This window comes from Strix aluco, chromosome 23 (genome assembly GCF_031877795.1).
Source record: "Strix aluco isolate bStrAlu1 chromosome 23, bStrAlu1.hap1, whole genome shotgun sequence".
In the NCBI taxonomy this organism is placed as follows: domain Eukaryota; kingdom Metazoa; phylum Chordata; class Aves; order Strigiformes; family Strigidae; genus Strix; species Strix aluco.
Genome location: NC_133953.1, coordinates 8,475,823 through 8,498,543, shown reverse-complemented (window position 1 = coordinate 8,498,543; position 22,721 = coordinate 8,475,823).

The following is a 22,721-nucleotide window of genomic DNA, read 5'->3' as shown; positions in this document are numbered from 1 at the left end:
GTGGCACCTGCTGTCGCGGTTGAAAGTATTGACATGGTAATATTTAGTAAGAAATCTAGCTTTATTAATAACTAACAGCAATTTATTATTATAAAATAATTCAGAAATACTAAAAGAAAGAAAAGCGACTTATTCAGGTTCTAAAATGACAAGATTCACACTAACTTACTTAATGGTACCTATATATATACATGCACGCACATAACAAAACAGACAAACATACAGAAACAAAGATGTTTGGATTCAGTAGAATGAACACAGAACGAACATACACACACAGAAACAAGGGTACGTACCCACACACACACACACACACAGAATAAAGAGAAGCTAGCTCAAAGAGAATTTCCCTCTCGAGTTTAGAGCAAATACTCCCAATGCCTTGGCATTCCTCAATGAGTGATAATTGAGACTCGAGCGGGGGACTTCGCCCTGGCCTTCCGTCTGGAGCAGACGACACCTTAAGGGTTTGGTACCTGAGAGGCGTCCCAGCTCAGGGGAGGTGCTGGTCACAGGCCCGCTGCGATCCAGGAGAGCTCAAAGGGTCTCCCTGGTGGTCGCCATTTATAGGGTCCAAGATAATTGACTTTTGTCAAATACCTTCTGGTGCCTTCCAGCAGTTACACAAGAATTTGATTAATGTGCGACTCTGTTATTGTTCCCATTTGACCACATCCCAGGCACAGGTGTGCCAGGTCCTTAGGAGTTGATGGGCCATTTTAACCATTTCCGAGCAATTGGGAGGGGCAGGAGCCAGGCTCGTTAACATTGTCAGTCCTTATCTCCACAGACTGGTGTATAGCTCAGGGAATGTGGGTGGAATCGCACCTAGCACCAAGCAGCCCAACAAAGAGGGGCGGGGGGGGGGGGGTGGTTGGTAAGAATTCAACCACCACAGATGGCCCACCAGTTATGGTCACAGGCAAAAGACGGACTCGACTGGGGAAGAAGAAGAACATCAATTTAATTTCACCACCACCACCACCACTAATTCACCAATCAAACAGAGTAGGACAGTGAGAAATGCAACCACATCTTAAAAACACCTTACCCCCACCCCTCCCTTCTTCCTGGGCTCCGCTTTGCTCCCGATTTCTCCTCCGCCTCCCCCCCAGCGGCATGGGTTGGGGGGGCAGGGGATGGGGGTTGTGGTCAGTTCATCGACCCCTTGTTTCTGCTGCTCCTTCCTCCTCAGGGGAGGACTCCTCACACTCTTCCCCTGCTCCAGCGTGGGGTCCCTCCCCATGGAGACAGTCCTCCACAAACTGTGCCAGCGTGGGCCCTTCCCACAGGGCTGCAGCTCTTCACAAACTGCTCCAGCGTGGGTCCCTGCCACGGGCTCCACTCCTCCCAATGGAGGAGGACTCCAGTCCTCCCAAGGAGGACCCATGGGCTGTGAGTGACCCATGCTCAGCCCCAGTGCTCTGCCTTCCTCCTCCTCCTCCTCCAGCTGCTTAGCACCAGCCAGACCCCCATGCCATATGCTTGGAGCCACCCCATGCTCATTTGGCCCTGGCACAGGCATCATTCTGCCTTCCCCCCTGCCTGCATGCCCCTGCATGCCCCGGCTCTGCAGCGTGGAGACCCCGGGAAGAGGCAGAAACCAGAGTCAAGGCAGTTGCTGCTCCTGGGGCAGAGACGTGGGGGCTCTGAGGTGGCCTCAAGGCAAGAGAAGACACTTGCCATGGACCGTGCTGGTGGCGCGGAGGGAGCCCTGCAGCTCTGCTGGTCTCTCACCGATATCTCCATTTTAGCTTCTGGTCTGCGCTGATGTTGACACAGAGGAGTTTGCTGCCCTTTACAAAGACCAGAGGTACCTGAGGCGTCCCAGCCCGGTGATGCTCTCAGCGGTGCTCACGGGCCTCGTCACGCTCTTGAAAACAGCCGAAACGGTGAGTGGGGGGTCGGCAAGGGGAGCCGCCCTGGCAGCCAGGGGCTGGGGTGGTCTTTCACTGCTTCACAAAAAGGCAACGGTGTGTTTTGTACGGGCCAGAAAAATGCTGGTGCTGCTGCCTGACGTCACGGACACCCTGCCGGATGCCAACACCGACGTCAAGACCAAGGCTCTAGTGGTCTTCATCAACGTGATGAGTCACATGAAGAGGGAAGAGGCCAACCTCATCTCCCTTTTGGGATCTTGGCTTCTCCGGGATCGCTAGCCGGGAGCGGGCTGGGTATCGGTTGGCGGATGGTGAGCAATAGCATTGTGCATTACCCATTTGTACTTTCTATTATTGTTATTATTGTTTTGTTTTATTTTGTTTCAGTTATTAAGCTGTTTTCCTCTCAACCTACGAGCCTCCCTTTGCCCCTCCAGTTTCCACCCCCGTCCCCCCAGGCAGGGGAGGAAGAGCGAGCTGCTGTGTGGCGTCTGGCCGCCAGACTTGTTCAAACCACGACCCATAGAAAACCAGTACACACGCTCAGCGCTATCACCACCTCCACACACAACGATGTCCCCATCTCTGGGCTTGGTGCCACCCCTGTCACACGTTTGCAATGTCCCCAAAGCCCAAACTTTTCAGGGCCCCTGCTCCCTTGCTCGGTGCATCCGAGTCCCCGCGCTTGGTGCTCTCCACATCCCCGTGCACTTGGCCCCGTTGCCGTTCCCGTGCTGGCCATTTTAAGCTCGCCTGCGATCCACAAAGCCCCTCTCGACACAGGCAAGGGTGCCTTTCCCAGAATCCCAGGAAGGCTGATGTTGAACGTCACCTCTGGAGACCATCTAGTCCAAGCTTCTGCTCAAGCTGGGTCCCCTGGAGCGGAGGTAGAAGCGCCTTGTGTCCAGCCGGGTTGGGGTGACCTTTGCCAGCAGGTACAGGTACAAGAGCGGCCCCGCCCCGTGACTTCAGACCCACCTCTGTGAGGCGGTGGCCGTGTCACATACGTTGCCATAGCGCCGGCCTCGACAGGTAGCCAAGGGTGCCCCTGCCCATACTGGGGGCACACCATGGGTGATGATGTCACAAAGCTTGGGTAAAGGGCTGCTGGGCTCCAGCTGCTGGGCTCCGGTCAGTGTGACCTTGTGAGGTGAGGAGAGGGCAGGGGAGGCAGGGGCTTGTCCGGGGCTGCCGAGGGAGAAGGGGAGACTCACGCCTCAGAGCTCTGGTGCTGCGAGCTCACTGTGTCCTGCTGCTCCCTCAGGGTTGGAGGAGAAACCCCAGCACTGCTGGGACTGAGGCTCGCCATCAACATGTTTGCAATGAAGCAGCAGGACCCAGACTTGGGGGAGCAAGGTGAGAGCAAAGTGTCCCTCCCCACAGCTCCCCATGGCTGGCGGCAGGGTTGGCGGGGTGTTCAGCGTGGGGCCAAGAGCGGTGGCAGAGGAAGGCAGAAGCTCCCCAACCACCCCAGGGTCCCTCCTCTCCTCAGCAAGCAGGGCCCAGGCTGGGCTGTGGGCACCTGCTGGGACCCCCTGCCTGCCATGCTCCCTTCTCCTCCATGTGTCCCTTCTCCAAGTGTCCCCCGGCCCTGCAGAGGTGCTCATTCCCAGCGCCATTTTCTCTCTCCGCTCCAGCCTGCATGCTGTGTCGCCGGGCAGAGGCTGACCCCGATATCTGCGGGCCCAAAAGAGTGAAGAAAGGACTCTGTACCCACAAGTATTGCCTGGTGAGTTCCCTCCAGCTTTCTGCCAGGGATGGTCCCTCTCTTTCTGATCTAACAAGCTCCTGGCCTTCTCTGCTTTGCAGTGTCTTTGCAGCGAGTTTTCTCTGCAAGAGAGAATGAACTGGTTTCTCGCCGAGGACACCAGACGCGCAATCCAGAGGGCAGCCCGGAAGGTGAGCACCTGGCAGCAGCAGGGAGGTTTGCACCGGGAGAAGCTTGCGGGGAGCTCCTCGTGGACCCCGAGAAAGGAATCCCAGCCCTTCCACCAGCTCTGGGACAAACGCCTGCTCCTGGCACCTCCACAGAGGTGTGGGAACAGACACGCAAGCCCCGGGCCTGCTGCTGAGGGGGGTTTCTGTTCTCTTTCCAGTGCTGCTTCGTCTGCCATGAGATGGGTGCCGCCATCACCTGCTCTGAGCGTGACTGCAACCGCAGCTTCCATCTGCCCTGCGCCTCGGAGGGTGAATGTGTCACCCAGTTCTTCGGGATGTACAGGTAAGGGCTGCCAGAGTGGACACGCAAGTGAGGAACCCACAGGGAAAATTCCCAACAGCCACAGCCACGGCCAGACAGGGTTTGGGGCTCCTTCACAGCTCCTCTGCCCTCCTTGTCATTGCCAGGGAAGGACTCAGCACTTCTCACCATCCCTCTCATCTTCTCTCCAGATCCTTCTGCTGGAAGCACCGCCCAGAGCAAGCGGTGCAGGCCACTCCAGAGCAGAACACCACCTGCCTCATCTGCCTGGACCTCGTGGAAGACAAAATGTCCTACAGCGCCATGGTGTGCCCAGCGTGCCGACACGCCTGGTTCCACCGGCGCTGCATCCAGACACTGGCTCTCCACACTGGCACCAGCTTCTGCTGCTTGCTTTGCCGAAACAAAGATGAGTTTGTGATGGAAATGCTCACCATGGGGATTCGAATCTCCACGAGGTTGGTTTTTTCTCTTCCCAACTCACAAAACGTCAGGCACAAGCACAGTGTCAAGCCAGGGACTGCTCCAGCAGACCTGGTCTTCTGCTGTCCCCTGACTCTTGTCCTCAGATTCATGGGGGAGCTGGAAAACAGGGTGGGGGCAGAAGAGCAGGGACAGCTAGGATCTGCCTGATTCTGGGGCAGCAGGGGCCTGTCGTGGAGGCTCACACAATCAAACACCTGTTAAACTCCACAAAAGCTGTTCCTCAGTCAAAGTTGTTTACAACTCTGACAACATTATCAAACCACAGGTTCAATGATGTAAGGGGAACTTAATCCTGCACAACTGACTTAAGAATTCTTTAGCTTTAGAAATGGTGGCCCAAAATGCATGTATCACTCACATAAAAGATGAGGGCTTCAACCTCAAGGAGTTCCCTTAGGCGGCATCCCAACCCAAGGGGAGAGTCCCCAGTCGCAGACCTGCTGCTCCCAGGAGGGCTGCCTCAATTTGCCCTCCAACAGGGCTCCACTTATACCCAAGTCAAATCTGCTCTGTGCTCATATATGGTCAGTGGTGCAGAAACTTCTCTTGACAGAGGCATTTCTCTGGCCGAATGGCCTGGCCTTTCAACTGACGTGTGTATGTGACGGCTGTCACCAACAGAAGTGTGTACGTGACCACAGTCACCACACAGCTCGACCCCCAAAGTGTGGCCTCTAGTTTTAACTCTTCCCTTTTAGCGGTTGAGAAGTTTCGGTCTTTATTGGGGCGGGTGCACCTGCCGCAGGACTCAACACTTTCCCCTTCCTTCTCCAGAAGAGAACCATCATGGAAGAGTGACCGCGCCTTTGGAGAGGTGTATCAGATGCACAGCTGCTGCAACGCCAGCAGGTGCCTTTTTCCAGGAGGCAGGGAGCAGGCCGAGGAAGAAGGGTAGGTCGCCAAAGCACCAATCTAGAGCTCTGCGTGCGTGGCATCTCTGTCTCCCCATGGGCTCCGGGAGGAAGGACTCTGCCAGGCAACCCCTTGCTTGAGTCACTTTGTCCTAACAACCATCAACCCATTGGCTTCTCCAGGCCCTGGCAACTGCTCCTGTGCAGCTCCTGCGCGGGCCAAGGCACCCACCGACGCTGCTCTGACTTGAGGAGTGAAGAAACCACCTGGGAGTGTGACAGCTGTGCTGGCCTGGGCACCGGTAAGAGGCAAAGCACCCGGGTGGGTGACCCCGGGCTGGGGCCAGGGTCCAGGCTAAGCCTGGTAGCAGGGGCTTAGGCTGGGCTTGGTGCCAGGAGCGCCGGGGACACCACAACGGCCTCTCACGCCCCAGGGCTGATTGGCCATGCCGCTGACCTTCTTGCTTCCCCTCACAGCCTCCGGTGACAATTCAGAGCTTGCCAGCTCCAGCGCCACAAGGCAGGTGGCACTGGGGTCGCCCTGCAGCTCCACAGTGCCTGGAAGCAGCAGTTACTGCAGACACCCCGGGCCAGAACGGGTGCGACACCATGCACAATTAGAGCGTCGGGCGCAAAAACCATACAGCCGGCCCGGAAGATCATGTGGGGGCAACAGCCGTGTGCCAGTCCCAAGTGATGAGCCCAGCAGCCTCGGCTCCGCCTGGCAGATGATTTTGGGGCTGTTCCTCCACACCCTGGCACCCAAGAGGAGCAGCTCCAGCTCCACCAGACATGCAGCATCAGGGCTGTCCCGTGGGAACTCGCTGCTTGAGAACAGCAGACGCTCCGGCCACCTTGGGCCACACAGGATCCGGCATCGCACACGATTAGAGCGTCGGGCACAAAAACCGTACAGCCGGCCTGGAGAACGCTTCTGACCGGTCATGCATCAGCCCCAAGTGCTGGCCCCTATCACCAGCACAATAAAGTTGCTGCTCACTCCACTTGCACTGGGAGATCCCACACTAAATGTGTTGGCACATGTCAGATCAGCCCTCAGCGATGGAGCTGGGCTGTGGTGGCAGTGCCCACCCAGCTCCTCCTCGCAGCCCAGGCAAGCGGGTAGACGATGGGGAGAGGCCCCGCGGCCCAGGCTCGGCCTCCGCTCCCTCTCTGGCCGGCAGCGCTGCCAGGCCCCACCACTCGCTGTGGCGACTCGGGTGCCCCCGCCTCAGCGCTCTGCTGAGGGGCTGCCTGGCCACCAACCGCACGGACTGCCACAAGTGTGGCACTGTGCAGGTGCCACGACACACCGCACCCACGCCCTGCGCCTCGCCTGCCTTTGGACAAAAGGCCCTGTCAGCCCCCACACCTGCCCTTGCCCAGTGTCCCTCCTGCTACCCCCCGGGCCTGTGGTGTCCCTCCTGTCACCCCCCCGGGCCTTCACCACACAGCATCACCTCCCGCCAGCCCCTGGGCCTGTGCTGGCTCTCCCAACAGCCCTGGGCCCATCACCGCCTGACGTCCTGTCACCCCCCAGGCCTGTCACCGCCTGGTGTCCTTCCCATCCCCCCCCAGGCTCTACTATATACCACAGCCTCTGAACGTGGACGGGACAGTCTCCAGAAGCCCTTACGTAAAACCTCTTCTAACAGGCCATCACGCTGTACATTTGTTGCTGGTTGGAGTTTATCAGGCCCTGAAGACTCCGACAGTAGGTGGATATTCGCAGACAGAGGAACTGGGTATTCTGCAGGAAGCCATAATCACACTAAAGATGATGATACAATTCTCATTCCCACTACAGGCCTGTAGGATCCTGATTGCTCTGGGTCATCCACCCTGAGTCTGGACCTTACTGGTTTACCTGAACAACCAAATCCGGCCCATGCTAAAACCCTTTTACAGGAAAGAATTGACATGATTCAGATTTCTATGGCATTCAAGGATTTACCCTCAACCTGAGCTGAAAAGTGCTTTCTAAGTGCATTAATACCATCCGCACAGGTTAGAACCAGGATCTCTTCTGCCTCTGTAGCTCCTAACTGCTGATGTCTACGGGAAAGTGTTACAGCCCTCTGACAGAACGTGGCACAGTGATACACCGCAGAGCACTGGGGGGCACTGGGATGAACTGCTGGGCACTGGGAAGCTCTGGGGGGCACTGGGATGAACTGGGATGAAGCGGGGGGCACTGGGAGTTTATTGGGTTATTAACAGCGCTTGGGTGCAGGTATTTACAGGGGGTCCCGTGGGGTGGGTGGCCCATGAAGGGGGTCCTGGGACTCATGGGGACATGGGGGGCACCCAGGTCACCCCCATCCCCGTCCAGAGGGGTCTCAGCACACTGGGGGGCACTGCAGACATTGAGGGGGGGACACATGGGGACACTGCAGGGCATCCAGGGACACTCTGGGGACACCTAGGCCACCCTCTGCATCACCATAGAGGGCTCCTGGGACACTGAGGGACACTGGGAGACACATGTGGGGACACTGGGGGACCCACAGGGACACTGACGGACATCCCCTGGCCACCCCCGTCCCCATAGAGGGGTCCCAGGAACACATGGCTACCCCTAAGTCACATGGGGACACTACAGGAGGTTACATGAGGACACTGTTGGAAACCCAGGCCACCCCCAACCCCATGGAGAGGTTCTGGGACACTTGGGAACACTGCAGGGGGGACACAGGGACAGCGGTGGACCCCCAGGTGACCCCCTGTGCCCAGCAGCTGGGTCCCAGTGGCGTCACTGGGCAGACTGGGGGCACTGTGCCACCACCCGCGGGTCCTGTTGGCTTTCCCAGCGGAGGAGGGGGGTGGTTGTGGACTGTCCCGGGCTCTGATTTGGGGGGGACAGTTGGGGAGGTGGTGGCAGAGGGGACAATTTGGGTCCTGGGGTGGGGGCACCCATGGGGGTCCTAGTGTCCCCTTGATGTCACTGGTGGGGGGCAGGGACACCACGATGTACTTCTGGACACTGCCAGTGACAGTGGCACTGGGGACCGTGGTCACTGCTGACACCAGCCTGACCACAGGCTGGACACTGGGGACAGTGGTGGTGCCAGGGGAGGTGGCCGTGGGCACCAGGCTGGGGCTGAAGGTGATCACCTGGGGGGCAGGGGGACCGTGGAGGATATGGGGATGTGGGGACAGTGTGGGACACGGGGACCGTGGGGGGACATGGGGACAGTTTGGCATTCCGTTGTACATGGCTGAGCGAGAGAAAATTAATGCAACCGAAGGAAGTGAACTTTCCTCCTGTAACGCCTGAAAGCAAAAGCTCCAGCACTTCTCTGCGTGGCTGTGCTGTTGTTCTGCACAGGCTCCCCCCTCCACTTCCCACCCTTCATCAGCATTCACAGCGGCCTCGCCGTGTCGGGATGTGAAAGTTGTTGGTGGTTCCAGTGTGTTCACACTCATGGACGGCAGCTGGGAAGATCCCAGCAAAGATCTCCAGCTCTGCCAGCCAGTGCTGAAAAGAGATCCCAGAGCAGGCAGAGGAGCTGCCATTGCCCCGGCATTAAGGCTCTGAAGGCCAGTGATCCCCTGCCGACAGGCAAGGCCGCACATCACTGCCCTTCCCCTGCCGCCTGCCGCCTGGTTTAAAGCCAACTTCTCTGGCTGAGACACAGAACCCAACCAGGGCTGTGCCTGAAGCTTCATCTCACTAAACTGAACTTCGGCAAAAGGGTTTCAGGGGCTACTAAGGCTTAAGGCAGAGCAAGGGGAAACGTGTGCCCTTCTTCAAGAGCAATGGGTGAGGAAGAGACAGAGGGAAACCTCAGAAAATCCAGGCTCTTCCAGTGGAACTTGATGACACCTGGGCAGGTACCCACATAGCGCCAGGGTACGTGTTTTCAGCTCAGCTCACCTGGGCAGCAGGGCCTCAAATACAGAAGAATGGCACCTATTTCCAGGAGCTGTAAGTCTGCGTCAGTCACTGACTCTTGAGGAGAACAAGGAACACACCTCACAAGATGAACATCTTGTTCTTTATTTATCACGTACAGAAACATTTGAGAAAGCCTCAGCCTTTTTTTTTTTTTTCCTCATTGCCTAGTCAGAGCCTTATTTTTCAATGCTTAAGTCACCTTTGACTTAGATTTCTAAAACACTCAAAGCTTTTTATAATGTTCCCCTGATTCAATCAATCATTTCATATCTGCTTTTCCTCTGGTAGCACACAAGGAGTGCTGTTAACATCAAGCACATGAGAGACAAAGGCTCTAGATACTGTGGATGCTGTAAATATTTGTATCAAACGCTTCAGTAGGTGACACTGAGAGAACACCTTTACCACAGCGGTTGCCAACTATTTTTGTAACAGCCGTCAACTGCTCACGTACGAACTGCCTCTTAACCCAAAGCCCAGTAAAGGCAGTGTGGTTTCATAAATCCATCCCAGACATCTCCTAGAGCTCAGGAGCCACCACTGCTCTGTCAACCCCCGGCTGGGGAAGCCCAGAGAACTGCGGGGCTCTGCCCACAGCGACCTGTCCCGCTCTTCTCCTGCCTTTCACAGCCCTCTCTGCACAGCCAGCGAAGAAGGAAGCCAGTCTCAGTATTAAAGATCTCGTTACGTTCAAGGTGCAGTTTGAAAATATTGGCCAGAGGTATTTCGCACAGTGCCACTGACCATAATGTTTTTGAGAGAGACCGAGAGAGAGAGAGAGAAGAGGGTGAAGAGATCAAGAGATGAGCAGACACAGAAACTGAACTATTTTCTCATTTCTACACAGTTGGTCCAGGACAGGAATGGACAGCACTGGTGGGGGAGAAATCTGTGATGTTTCTGTTTCCAGGTGTGACCTGTGAATAAGGAATGCTTTACGGCTGATGATGAGGAACACCATTTCAACTTTCAAGCAACAACTTCTGGCAAGTGCAAAGGGGGAAAGAAGGAACTAGGGGTTCCAGGCTACACGTCTAGATCTGGACTTCCATTCCTCAACCATGTTGTGCCATTTCCCAAAAGAAGAGAGTGCAAATGACAGAAAAAAATCAGGCACGGGAGCTCAGGAACAGGCAGAGCACACCTGCATGATGCACGCAGAACTACCAGGGGAAACGCCCAGCTGGGCTGATGCATCCACTTCAGACCTTCTGGGCACCATCTGACCGGTCCCACTCCAACAGGATCTGAGGAGCCAAGTCTTAAAACATCCCTAAGGCAATGAGTTCTGTGCCTCAGGTCCCCTACCTCATCTCTTGGGAGTGTTTTTCATTTCTAAAGGGTTGAACAAACCAATCCAGAACAAAACCTTCAATCTCTGGGGGATGATAGGGGGTGGGGGATGGCGGGGGAAGAAGGCATGAAAGAACAGGTATTGGCTTCCAGAGTGGTAATGAGGCATGACTGTCTTTCACAAACATCAAATAAATCTGAAGAATTAGCTACTAAGGCAAGTCACTGCCATGTAAACAGAAGGATCGATGCGTACAGAAAGGAAAAGGAAGAGGACAGAGCAGCGTTCCCACATCTAACAGATGGGTGCATTTCCAGGAAGATGCTACAAAGCAAAGACAGCAATAATTACCTTGTTTCCTTCCCCACAAAGGGGGATTCCCAATTCCCTGCATCCTCCGGAGTGCAACTCCATCACCAGGGTCTGCACGGGATACTCTGTGCGTAGCTGATGCCAGCAGGAACAGAAAAGCAAAGGGCTCAGCCCAGGCGAAGGAGTCCCTGGCTCCAGCGCCAGCGTGTGCTCACAACACACAAACTCCAGATTCCCTCCTATAGATGTAAACCTGCACATTCTCTACCTCTGCACATAGTTCAGAACATTGTGTCCTCTGAAACAGAGAGCAAAAGTACCACAGAGACATTACAAAAGAAAGTATTCTGATACTGAAGAGCTCTGGTTTGTCACGTCAAGCATCAGGCACCCCAGCAGCGGGTGGCTGTGGAAAGCGTGTGGACAGAGATAATTCAGCGGGCACGGGGAATGCGGGAGAGGAAAGCTCACAGACAGACGCCAGAGGATGACAGCTTGGGCATTTGTTGCCAGGCTGAGAGAAGGCCGAAACACATGACAGAGAGAACTGAAGGCAGGTGGGTTTCCATTTCTTGGGTTTGCTTCTCGGTCAGAATGGAGCCGGGGAGACACCCAGCTTCAGCACTCTGTTTCTGCAACTGTCTGCAAAGTCTCCGCAACACAGGATGGTGTGTATAGAGGACCCCCAAAACCCACATACGCTGCTGGTAGATTCACTTTCAGTCTTTTGCATTTTCTTTTACCTTCCCCACCACCACTTCTGAAGCAGCACAGGCACTGTGCAGTTGCTGCTTTATTTCCGTCACCACCACCACCCTCCAGCTGCAACATTTTCTTCCAGTTCCAGCAGAGATCACACCTGCGCTGGGCAGCACAGCCTGGCCAAGAGCACAGACACATCAAAGCAGTGATACCAACCTGCCTGTGCAGCATCCGCCACCAGGAGCCACAAACAGGAACAGCAGCAACAACCGTAGTGTCACTGCAGTCAGACACGAGACCTGGATCAATCTGTCTGTGTTTGTAACACAGCAAACTGCACTACACCAGTAAAGAGAGCAATCTCGTCTTCATAAAGATTAGAGGTCTTTTCTGAACAAGAAAAAGCACACTTGGGTTATCTTCTTCCTGAGAGTTTTCAGTAGGAAAATTAACATTCACCATTTGCCTATTTCTACACATAACAGAGCATGGCAGAAATATGAATTCTAATGCAATTATTTCCGGGAAGGAAGAAATATCCCCAAACACTTGCTACACATCTTCAATACAAGAGATAGAAAGTACTGCAAAGCACAGGGCCAAGCTGAGTGCTCTAGTCAGGAAAAAATCTTCCCATCTCTACAACTGCTCCATAACTGTCCTCAGAGGGGTTTTGTCCCCTCCTCAGAAACACAAACTTCCAGTCGCTCGCAAATACAAAGTACTGACCTGAGGGAACCACAGTCATTCCCAAATTATTTCCCCAGGGCAATTTATATCCAGTAAGGAAGCTGCAGGTAATTTCCACAAGTTACCAAGGAAGTTCCACCCTCCCTTTTGGTCACCTCGTAAGGGAGGAGCGGCTTCTCTGGGCCAGAGGAGCAAGGCTCTGCTTTTATTTATTTTCTGACATGAACAAAACCTGCTTAGGGATGTAGAGCTCCAAAAAAGTCATTTCTATAACGCTATCCAGGTTGTACTCCTCTCTCTCTGCCTCCAGTATCACCGACACAAGAACACCCCACGTTCTCTCTCACACGCACACCTGAGACGCTTGTTGCAGAGACAAACCCCTGCAGGTGAGTAAAGCCTCAGCTCCTCGTGGAGGCAGATCCGATGCAGCAGTCCTGCCATCCAGACCCCTCTCAGCACAGGCCTCCCAACAGCTCTTCAGACACCCCAGCAGAATTCCTACTTCTCACTTCCAACTCTGTCATCCACAAACCCCCACCTCTGTCTCCACTCGCCCACACACCATAAATTCTCTCAGCAATTTGGGTCCAAAGAAGTGACTGCAGAAGCCTGGACCTTAAGTACTAAATTCACTTGTTTGGTGCACAAATGCTACCGAGCTCATGGACAGACTCCATGTGCTGAGCTTCACCTTCACTGGAAGCTTAATAAGTGCCTGTTTTTTAGGGTCTGAAGTGACAGTTGCCCCTCAGTCCGTGAGCGGCTGAAGCTCGGGCAGCGACACGCTGTGAGCCAGCCAGGGCTGGGTGTGATCCTGGGGCCTCGAGAGGAAGCGTTTGAACCTCAACAAGCTGAGAATGGAACTGCTGCACAGGTCAGGAGCAACGTGCTATTGGCACTTTTTACAAGAGTGAAATACTCCTGTGTTGTTGTTTTGGATCACCAATGGGAAGAAAATATATACAACTGTCACAGGTACATTGGCAGGGATTTTGTTATTCCTTTCCTCTGGGATTTTAAATTCTAGAAATAAATTCAAACTTTTAATTAGGCTTTGATGCCATAAAAATTTTATGATGCCTTTTTGAAGCCCTGTTCCTGCTTGACCTCATGGCGCACCTGCTGCGCTGTGCACGCAGGGCTGTGTCTGCCCCAAGGAAGGGGCACGTTTCCCCTTCTGCAGGTTATTTTGCAAGTCCCCCAGATCTCAGACAACAGGACCATCCTTTCCTTTGCTTGCCCCAGGGCTTTCTTGCTTAAACCCCCTGTGCCCAGGCAGCAGTCCCTCTCCCTGTCTCACCCTGGGCTTGCCAGCACCGCTGTCCGAGCCGGGGGGCTTCTGTGCGAGGGAATGGGGGGTCCTGGAGCCACGTCCCAGCCTCGTGGGGTGGCCTGGTGTGCTGTGTCACTGCTGTGCCTCCGTCTTCAGCAGAAAGCCTTAACTCAGTTTGTTTGTTTTGCTTTTTTGTTTTTTTTTTTTAAACTCAGCTGCATCTTTCATCTCCTCAGGGCTGCTCCAAGCAGGAAGCGCAGCTCCACACGCCTTCGAAGTTTAGGCCTGTTTTGAGATGTGGTTTGTATTTAACCTCCTCTCTCGCTCGCTTTTGCCCCTGACCATCCGGGAAGCTGCTCTTACACAAAGCAAACCTCCCCGCCACGCTGCCTGCTACCGCGAGGAGCCTGAGCCCCTCGGGTGGCCGCCGTCCCCCTCGGCACCACCGAAACACTCTGGCAGCTGCCCCGGCTGCGGGCTGAGCTCAGCACCCCCTGCCCGTAAACGCTGGCTGACTGCTGTGGTGTTCCTTAGAAAACTCGCCACAGAAAGGCTGAGCAGGTCGGGCGCGGGGCTGGGGCGCTGGTAGTCACTTTGTTTCCACCTGTTGCTGATGATTTTGTCCCTGCCCGGCTTGTGCTGCAGGAGGGGAACGGTGCCATCCTGTCCCCCGGCAAGATCCCGCTGCCCGGGTACTGTTTTGTCCTGCCAGGGTGACGGGGTGTATCCAAGGTTTGGGTGTTGGGAAAGGATCGGTGCGTGTTTGATCCCCGTGCACCCGCCTTCCTGTGCAGTAACGCCTTCACGGGGCTGAGAGCCGCCAGAGTCATGTCCCAGACCTCTGTCACGGGGACAGGACCACGGTCGGTGTGACGGGAGACCTGAAGATGGGCAGCCGATGCCCGTTGCTCCCCTCCACATCATCGCATTGTGGCACAGGGGCTGGGGGAAAGGAAGAGGCCTTTTCACGCCTCATTTCTCCTCGACAGAGAGATGTTCGCTGCCCTTTGGGGCTGTCAGCTATGATAGGAGAGGATGAAGATGCAGGAGTTTTCCAGCAGGAAGCGATTTCGAGCCAGCATCGCACTCCCACCTCTATTTCACAACTTTTTATTGCTCCCCGCTGTCAGCAGGGCAAGGACCCACATTTCGGAAAGCAGAAAAAAACGATGAAGCAGGAGCAGGATGAGATTTCAGACTGTTGGACCTCCCGTTCTGGGAGCACCAGAGCCCTGTGGATGGCTGAGGACTCGCAAAGGGCCAGCACTCATCACACCTGTGGCTTCCTGTACCCACCCATCCCCAGCAAAGGTGCTTGGTGATGCAGAAAGGACTGGCCAGGGCAGCCTGCAGCCACAGCAACAGCGAGGGTTGTGGTTTGCACGTCCCTGTCTGGGACTGAGAGATGAGCAACAGCCAAACCCCTGCCACGGCTGGAACAACGCAGATGAGCACCAAGGAGAAAAACCCCCTGGGGAGCGGGGGCCGGGCTTGCCGCAGAGACCCGAAGAGCTGGAGACTCAGAGGTGGCATCTCACCCCGCGTCCTGCCGCAAGGAAAACATCCAGCTGCCCCCGAGGCGGCGTCTGAAACCCTTTGGCCCTTCTCAGCACAGTGAGGCACAGGAGCTATTTTAAACACCTGCCTTAGGATGGGGTGAATTATCAGCAAACCAGGTGTCCCACGGCTCCGCCCCCCAGTAATGAATCCCGGTGGAAGTCGGTCTCCAAAGGCTTTTTGCCGACAGCCTGTGTGGCAACAGCACCACCTCCACAGGGCAGGTGGGGAAACTGAGGCACGGAGCCCCAACCTGCTGGAGATCTTTTGCGGTGGAGCTTGGGCTCACCTGCCTTTCCCTGCCCTACCCCTCCTTAGGCTGGGACCAGCCGCAGAGGAGCTCCCAGCTTTAAACCCCTGATGGCCCCACATCCCCCAGGCAGGGGATTTAGTCCGCCAGGAGTCGAGACTAAAGCCCTGCACCCCCCTCAGCATGAACCCGGGGTGAAGCCTGTCCCTTCCCAGCCCTCCTCTGAAAAACAAACCCCATGCTGTGACAGTGGGGGCGGCCAGGTGCTGGTTTCAGGCACCTGTAGCCCCGCTCCAGACCAGAGTCTCATGTGTTGGGGTTTATACCGACCTTCCTGAGAGTGGGATCTGCGCTAACCCTGCCTGCGTGACACGTCGAAACTGCATCACTCGGCCTGAGAGGTGGTGGGGGTTTTTACGAGGAAAACCCCACTTTGTTCACTGTAAAACAAACAAACAAACAAACAAACACCAACTGCAAAACCTTTCCAGTGTGTAAAGTTGAGTCAAATTTAGCAGCTTCAGCTAAGGAAACATATTTTTTAAAGACATAATCAGTGTGTTTCTTTCATCCTTTTCCAAGCTTTTGGTCCCCTTTCTCCAGGGTAATATTTCTGTGTCCTTGATCACTGTGTTTATTACAGTTAGGAGGGGGTTAAGCAAGCCAAAAAATGGAACAACAGCTCCTGTTTCACATTGAAGCAGCCGCTTCAGTGAACCTGCAATGACACACAGGCACGCGTGTGCATCTGAACAGCTGCAGGGACGGAGATCTCACCCTGCTGCAAAAGCTGTGAGAAAAACAGAAGCGGCAAAATGTCATTTCAGGTCAACCCCTGCCAAAAGTCTTCCTCTTGCCCCAGCTCCCCGAAACAGGCAGGCAGGGCCGGGCCCCCGGCACACGCGCGTGGCCTCGTAAGGCATCAGCACCCACCCCAACGGAAACCGCCCCCGTGCTGCCACCCGCGCGGCACGGGTGTGCCACGACAGCCGTGATCTCGGTGCCAGGCTACTACTCATAGTAAATCACTCGCTGTAGCGTCCCTATGTGTGCACATGGGTGTGTGTAGATCCCCCCCAAACACATAAATTTGGCTCAGTTGGGCCCAGGTTGGCTCCTGCCGTCACCAGCTGAGACCTGACGGCAATCGAAGCACAGCTGAGGATGCCGAGGACTTGGATTTCAGCCCTTTTCCCCCATCCTCTGGGGGGGGTTTGTCCCTTTTGGGGAGAGGAGCAGGATGAGGGCAGCGTGGAGGCAATGAGCCCCCTTCCCTTGCCAGGGTGGAGGGGTCACTCTCCTGCTGCTCTAGCAGGGTGTTTCCAAACAAAGTCTTTGATAAAGCCAATAAATGAAGCACGAGAAGATGGAGTGTGACTCGCCATGACTCTAGGACGGATGGACAGACTCTCTGGCGTGCTCAGCCTCCCGCTGACACTGGGGGCTCCCGCTCTGATGCAGGATGGTTCTATCTCTCAAAGTCTGCAGCTGTGTTACGGGATGAAGTGATTTGCTACAACCCTGTTTGTCACACCTTGCAGCCCACAGGTTTTTAACTCTGGTGGAAGGAACAGCGTTTCCACCCTGGATGAACCAGCACCTTTCTGGAAACTTGGCTAGTCCAACACTGCACCCCTGACCAGGAGGGCAGTGATCTCCCTGCAGCTGGGTACCTCGAAATGCTCTATTGTTTGTCAGTCCTTAAGTTTCTCTTCTCTGCTTCAGCTTTGAGATGGGAAAAGGAACTGATTCTTCTCTCTCAGTTTTCATTCTCATTCAAAATCGAAAGCTGTCAGAGATCCCAGGCTCGTTGCCACGGTCTTGGCCTCACTCTGCCCCCCGAAATATCTCCCTGTACCCCGAGAGCAGCCGATGGCAAGGGAAGGAGCAAGAACAGGTTGGGTCAGGGCAAAGCACCCAGCAGAATATTGGGGTGCTGTAATGGGATACTGGGGTGATACTGGGAGTACTGCAGTTGTATGGGGGAATACGGGGGTGCTATAGGGAATATTGGGGTGATACGGGGGGATTGGGGTCCTTGAGGTTTTGGGGTGCCAGTGCGGGTTTTGGGGTACCTGCATGGCGTCGACGGTGCCACGGCAGACGGGGTTCCTGAAGCGGACGGCGCGGCAGTGCCGGGGGGGCTGGGCTGCAGCAGGTTCCGGCCGTACTTCTCCAGGGTGCTGAGCGCCGTCTGCAGCCCCCCCAAACCCTGCGGCCGCCCCCCGGCGCCTGGGGGGGGGGACAGGGAGGGTCAGGGGGAGCCCCCAAACCCCCACCGCACCCCCACATCCCCCCACTCCCCCTCCCACCGCCCCCCACACCTCATTCCCCCATATTTTGAGTGCCCTCCTCCATTTCGGGTGCCCCCTCGTAATTTTGGGTGTCCCCCTCCTGCATTTGGGGCCCCCCCCCCCACCGCACCAGGCACAGGTTGTCGCACAGCAGCTGGGCCCCGTCCAGGTGCTGACACTTGTCTCAGGGGGGCCGGGGGACCCCAAAAATCGGGCTCAGCTCGGCCGGTGTCGCCTCCCCGGGGTCCTGGGTCAGAGCCGCCTCCAGTGCCGCACGCAGCGCCCCGAGATTGGGCGCTGGGGCCCCTCTCTGCCCCCCGGGGTTCGGGGGGACCCCCCTGGGTCAGGGCGTGCCCCCTCGGAGCAGTCCGCGATGGGGGGGCACCCCTGGGAGGACCCCGCGGTGTGGGCGGAGCCCTCAGGATCTCGGGGGGCCCCTCAGAGGCCTCCGGGATGGGGGGGGGCCCCCCGGGGTGTGCGTGGAGCCCCCTCCGCCGGGACGGGGGCGCTGGGCTCGGCCTCTTCCACCATCACCTGAGGGGGTGAGAAACGGGGAGAAAAAGGGAAATTTGGGGGGGGGGGGGGGGTGATGGCGAAAATAACGAGTTAACGGGGCAGCGGTGTCACTAATGGGGGCGCACCTCTCACCTGGGGTCGCCGAGGGGTCCTGCCCCCCAAAACCCCCCCGGTGGGGGGGATCCCAGTGGGGGGGGGTGTCCCTCTCCCCACCCTGTCAGGGGGGTCCAGTCCACCGCTACCAAGTGCCCTGTCAGGGGGGTCCCCGGGGGGGGGGAACGGGGGTGCATGAGGGTCCGGGGGTACCAGGGAGAACTCGGGGACCCCCGTCCCCAGCGCGGGGAGTGCCGCGGGGAAGGGGCGCCCAGCGGGGAGCCCCTGCCTACCTCAGGGGCTGGCGGGGAGAAGGGCGGGGAGAGGGGGGGGGAGAGGAGGGGGCAGCGCCCGCCCCGACCGGCGCCGCCTCCACAACGACGGCGGCAGCGGCTGAGGGGAGGAAAGCGCCTTCCCGCCCTGCCGCTGTCACGCCGCGCCGGCCCCGCCCCCAAACGGGCTGCCCTCACCCGCCATGGCGGCCGCGGCGTCGCTCCGCACCCCCCTCCGCGTCCTGCGCATGCACTCTGCTGGCCCCGCCCCCGCCCTGGCAATGCCCACACTCCCCATGGCGGCCGCGGCGTCGCCCCGCACCTATCCTCCGCGTCCTGCGCATGCGCCCTTCTGGCCCCGCCCCTGCCCTGGCAATGCCCACACTCCCCATGGAGGACGCGGTGTCGCCGGACCCGCTCCTTTGCGCCTGCGCGGAGCCGCCTCCCTTTAGCTTCTCCCCTTCTCCCCGCTCCTCTCAGGGCCACCGTGATGGCGGCGGCGGCGGCCCCACGGCTCTGGCCGCTCCTCCGGGCCCTGCGGGCTCAGGTGAGGCGGGAAGGCGGGTAGCGGGGGGACCTGGGGTGGGGGGGACCTCGGGGGTGGCGTCACACCCGCATCGCGGCCTCACCCCGTCCGGGGGGTGTGAACCCGGCGACTCTGGGGGGGGGTTGGGGTCCTCCCTCCCCTCTTCCCTTCCCCCTCCTCGCCTTCCCCTTCCCCGTCCTTCTCGGGGGGCACCGGGGGCCGGGACGTCCCGGCGAGCGCCCCGAGTGCGGGTCGTGCGAATTCAGCCCCCCCGCAGCTGGTCGCTGCCCCCGCGGGCCTCGGCCCGGTGCTGCCGGAGCCGCTGGAGGCGGGGGGGTGCGGGCAGGCGGGCGGCCTCGCACTGCCCACGCACCAGCGGTAGCAGTGGGGCCAGACGGGGCCCAGCGTCCGTGGGGGGCGACGGGGGGGTCAGGGGCAGCCCCCAGGGAGACCCCCACACCTGCCCCGAGGCAGCCCCCACAAATCCCCACCACATAAACCCCCACAGGGATGTTTCACGGACCCACAGAGACACCCCAACCCACAGAGACACCCCCCGGCCCCACAGATCCCCCCCAGCCCCATAGACACTCCCCCAACCACCCAGAGACCCTCGCCCAGACCCACAGAGCTCCCCCAACCCCAGAGACCCCCTCAGCCACCCAGAGAACACCCCAGCCCCACAGACTCCCACAGAGACCGCCTCCAACTCCCCAGATCCCCCCTCAACCCCACAGAGACCCCCCCCTGCTCACCAACGGCCATGGCCCCCACCAGGGCAGCCCCACGTGGAGGTGCAGGAACTGGAGGAAGTTTTGCACCAGCCCCGTGGGGATGTAGGCCCCCAGCCCCAAATCCCCCAGCCGCTCCTCCCCCTCCACACCCACAGCCGGGGGGGGGAGCTCTGCCCCACAGCTGGGGGTGGGGGGGGAACCGAACCCACAGCAGGGGGTTCAGAGCCACGGCAGGCTCTGTTCACCCCACGGTGGCTGTGGGGGGTGGGGAGGCTGCCTGGGAGGGGGAGGAGAAGGGGAGTTATAGGGGGGATCTGACCCACAGCCCCCACCCTGCCCCGTGGTGCCCCCCAGAACCCCCAATCTGCCCCCCCAGGCCTTCAGTCTGCCCCCCAGAGCCCCCAATGTGCCCTCCCAAAATCCCTGTCCTGCCCCATGGCCCCCCCAGAGCCTCCAATCTACCCCCTAGCCCCCCAATCTGCCCCCCTCCAAACCTTCCGTCCTCCCCTCACCTGGGCGCTGGCGGTGGCAAGGGTTCAGCGTGTGGGGCCCAGCCCCAGGGGGGGTCTCCAGGCCCAAAGGGGCCCCCGCAGCATTGGGGGAGGGGGCGGGGGGGCGCATGTGATGTCACATCACATCATCGCCTCCCACCCCAGGGGCAAAGCCCTCCCTCCGCAGAGCCCCAGCACGGCCATGACGTCACCACGGAGGGCAACACTCACAAGGGAGAAGTGGTGGAGGAGCGTGATGCCACTGCCGGCCATGACGTCATGATATACTTTAAAAAAAAACCAAACCACAGGAAATGACCCCTACTAGGTCCTGCCCCTCCTCGTCACTGCCTCTACCTGGCTTGTCCTCGAGGTATGGTGGGACGGGGGGGTTTGGGTAGGACCTACAGGAATGTTTAGAAATGGAGAATATGGGGGGTTTTGGTAGGACCTACAGGAATATGCAAAGTTTGGCTATGGGAGGGGTGGGTAGGACCTACATGAATGTGTAGAGATGGGGAGTATAGGGGAGTTTTGGTAGGACCTACAGGAATGTGTGGGGTTGGGGCACACAGAGGGGTTTGGGTAGGACCTACAGAAATGCAGGTGGCACCAGTGCAGTGAAGGGAGAACCCAGCTCTTGGGGTCACCACCCCTGAGAGCCCTGTGCAGCCCAGGGACACGGAGGCTGCTGCAGGCACAGAGCAGGAGATGGGCTGGGGCAGCTCTTGGGCTGCGTGGGAGGGGCGGTCGCTGCAGGGAGTTGCAGAGGTTTGGGGCTTTTTTCTTGGGGTGTGGGAACAGTTTCCGTGTGTTACAGACACGCAGTGCCCCCTGCTTAGAGTGACAAGCGTTCTCCTTCCCATCAGCTCTTCAGTGACGCATCGAACCAGCAGCTGCTCACCCACAGAATTCAGATTTCCTGGGCGAGGTCGCGGGAGAACTGGAGGTAAGAAAGGCTCCACTTCCTGCGCTGCTCCGGGGTCATTCGCAGCTCTGCTCTTTTTTCCCTCGGGGAAAGCAGAGCCTGGGGCAGAGGGTAAAACTCTGCAGGCTGTCACGTCCCGCTCAGACGAGGGGGACAAGTGACTCAGATTCGCAAATCCCCAATGGAGCGGACAACAAGTCTCCAAGTCTAAACATTTATTAACTACTCACAATGTACTAATTGAACACACGATAGTTGGCTAAGTATATAGCAAGTTGTGGCAAGCAATATAATATGCCTTGCATTTCTTAATAGGAAAGGGAAAAGAGGGAGATAGAGGGAATGGGGAAATACAGATCACCGGTCTGGGTTTCTGCGCTGATCCTGCCGACGAGGGTTCCGAGAGGCACAGGAGACATCCGTCTTTTTCACTGGCATCCGTCTTCTTCGCTTCACTGCACTCTCTCTCCTCGGGGCCCCGCCACCCCCCCCACCCCCCCTTCTTGATTTATACCCGCTTTCCTTGGGTCCATCCCCTAGGTCGACCCACATACCTACGTATCCCATGTACGGGGAGGGGTGAGGTGTTTCATGGGATGATGTAATTAGCATGATCATGTTAGCCCTCGTTAGCATATTGAGGGGTGTTAACTTTAATATGCATTTCGTGGATAATGAAGCAAAGGTCATTCACCGGACAGATGGCCCTTGAAGTTTTGGCCAGGTGCACCAGAGCAGAGCCGTCCTGTCTTCACAGGGCTCCCTCCTCCAGTCCCATCTTGTGTTATTCAGGCAGCCTTATCAGCTTCGACCTCCACAGAATGCACCCTGTGACTCATAGTTTTGTCTTGCGAGTGTTTGAGGCATTTCTTCGATCAGCCTCAACTTTTGCTTTCTCAGGCTGTTTTTCTTAGTTTCTCACAGGCCTGGTTTCTCGTCTCTCACACAGGCGTGGGAAGCTTGGCCTTGTGCTGGTGACCCACGGGGTTTGTGTGCTGCTGGTGTCTGGGGTGGAAGGGCTGAGGGGGGGACCCTCTGAAGAGCCCACGCTGCCCCAGACCCAATCTGACAGACCCACAGCAGAGTGCAGCTGTTGCTTTCGTACTTCTCATCAGCTCTTTGTCCTGCTCCTTCCCGGAGCTTTGACCTGCAGGAGGAGGGTGACAGTCTGTCGGGTGAAGAGTCGCTGCCCTGAAGAGAAGCCCCCGTCTGCCTCAGCCCTGCACCCTGGGACTGTTCTTCCCTCTGCTCTGGATCTCTGGGGCTACTCAGAGCTGCCCTTGGCAGAGTGAATCTTCTCAGGCCCCGAGAGCTCTGGGGATGTCGTTACTGCAGGTTTCTTCAAGGCAAAGCTGGCCAGGAGAGAGAAGCCATGTTTGGGCCTGCAGGGCAGGGTCCTGCCAAGATGCTTTAATGGTACCTACTGGAGAGAACAATCACTAAATAACTTTTTGTGTAAAGCTTTGAGCTC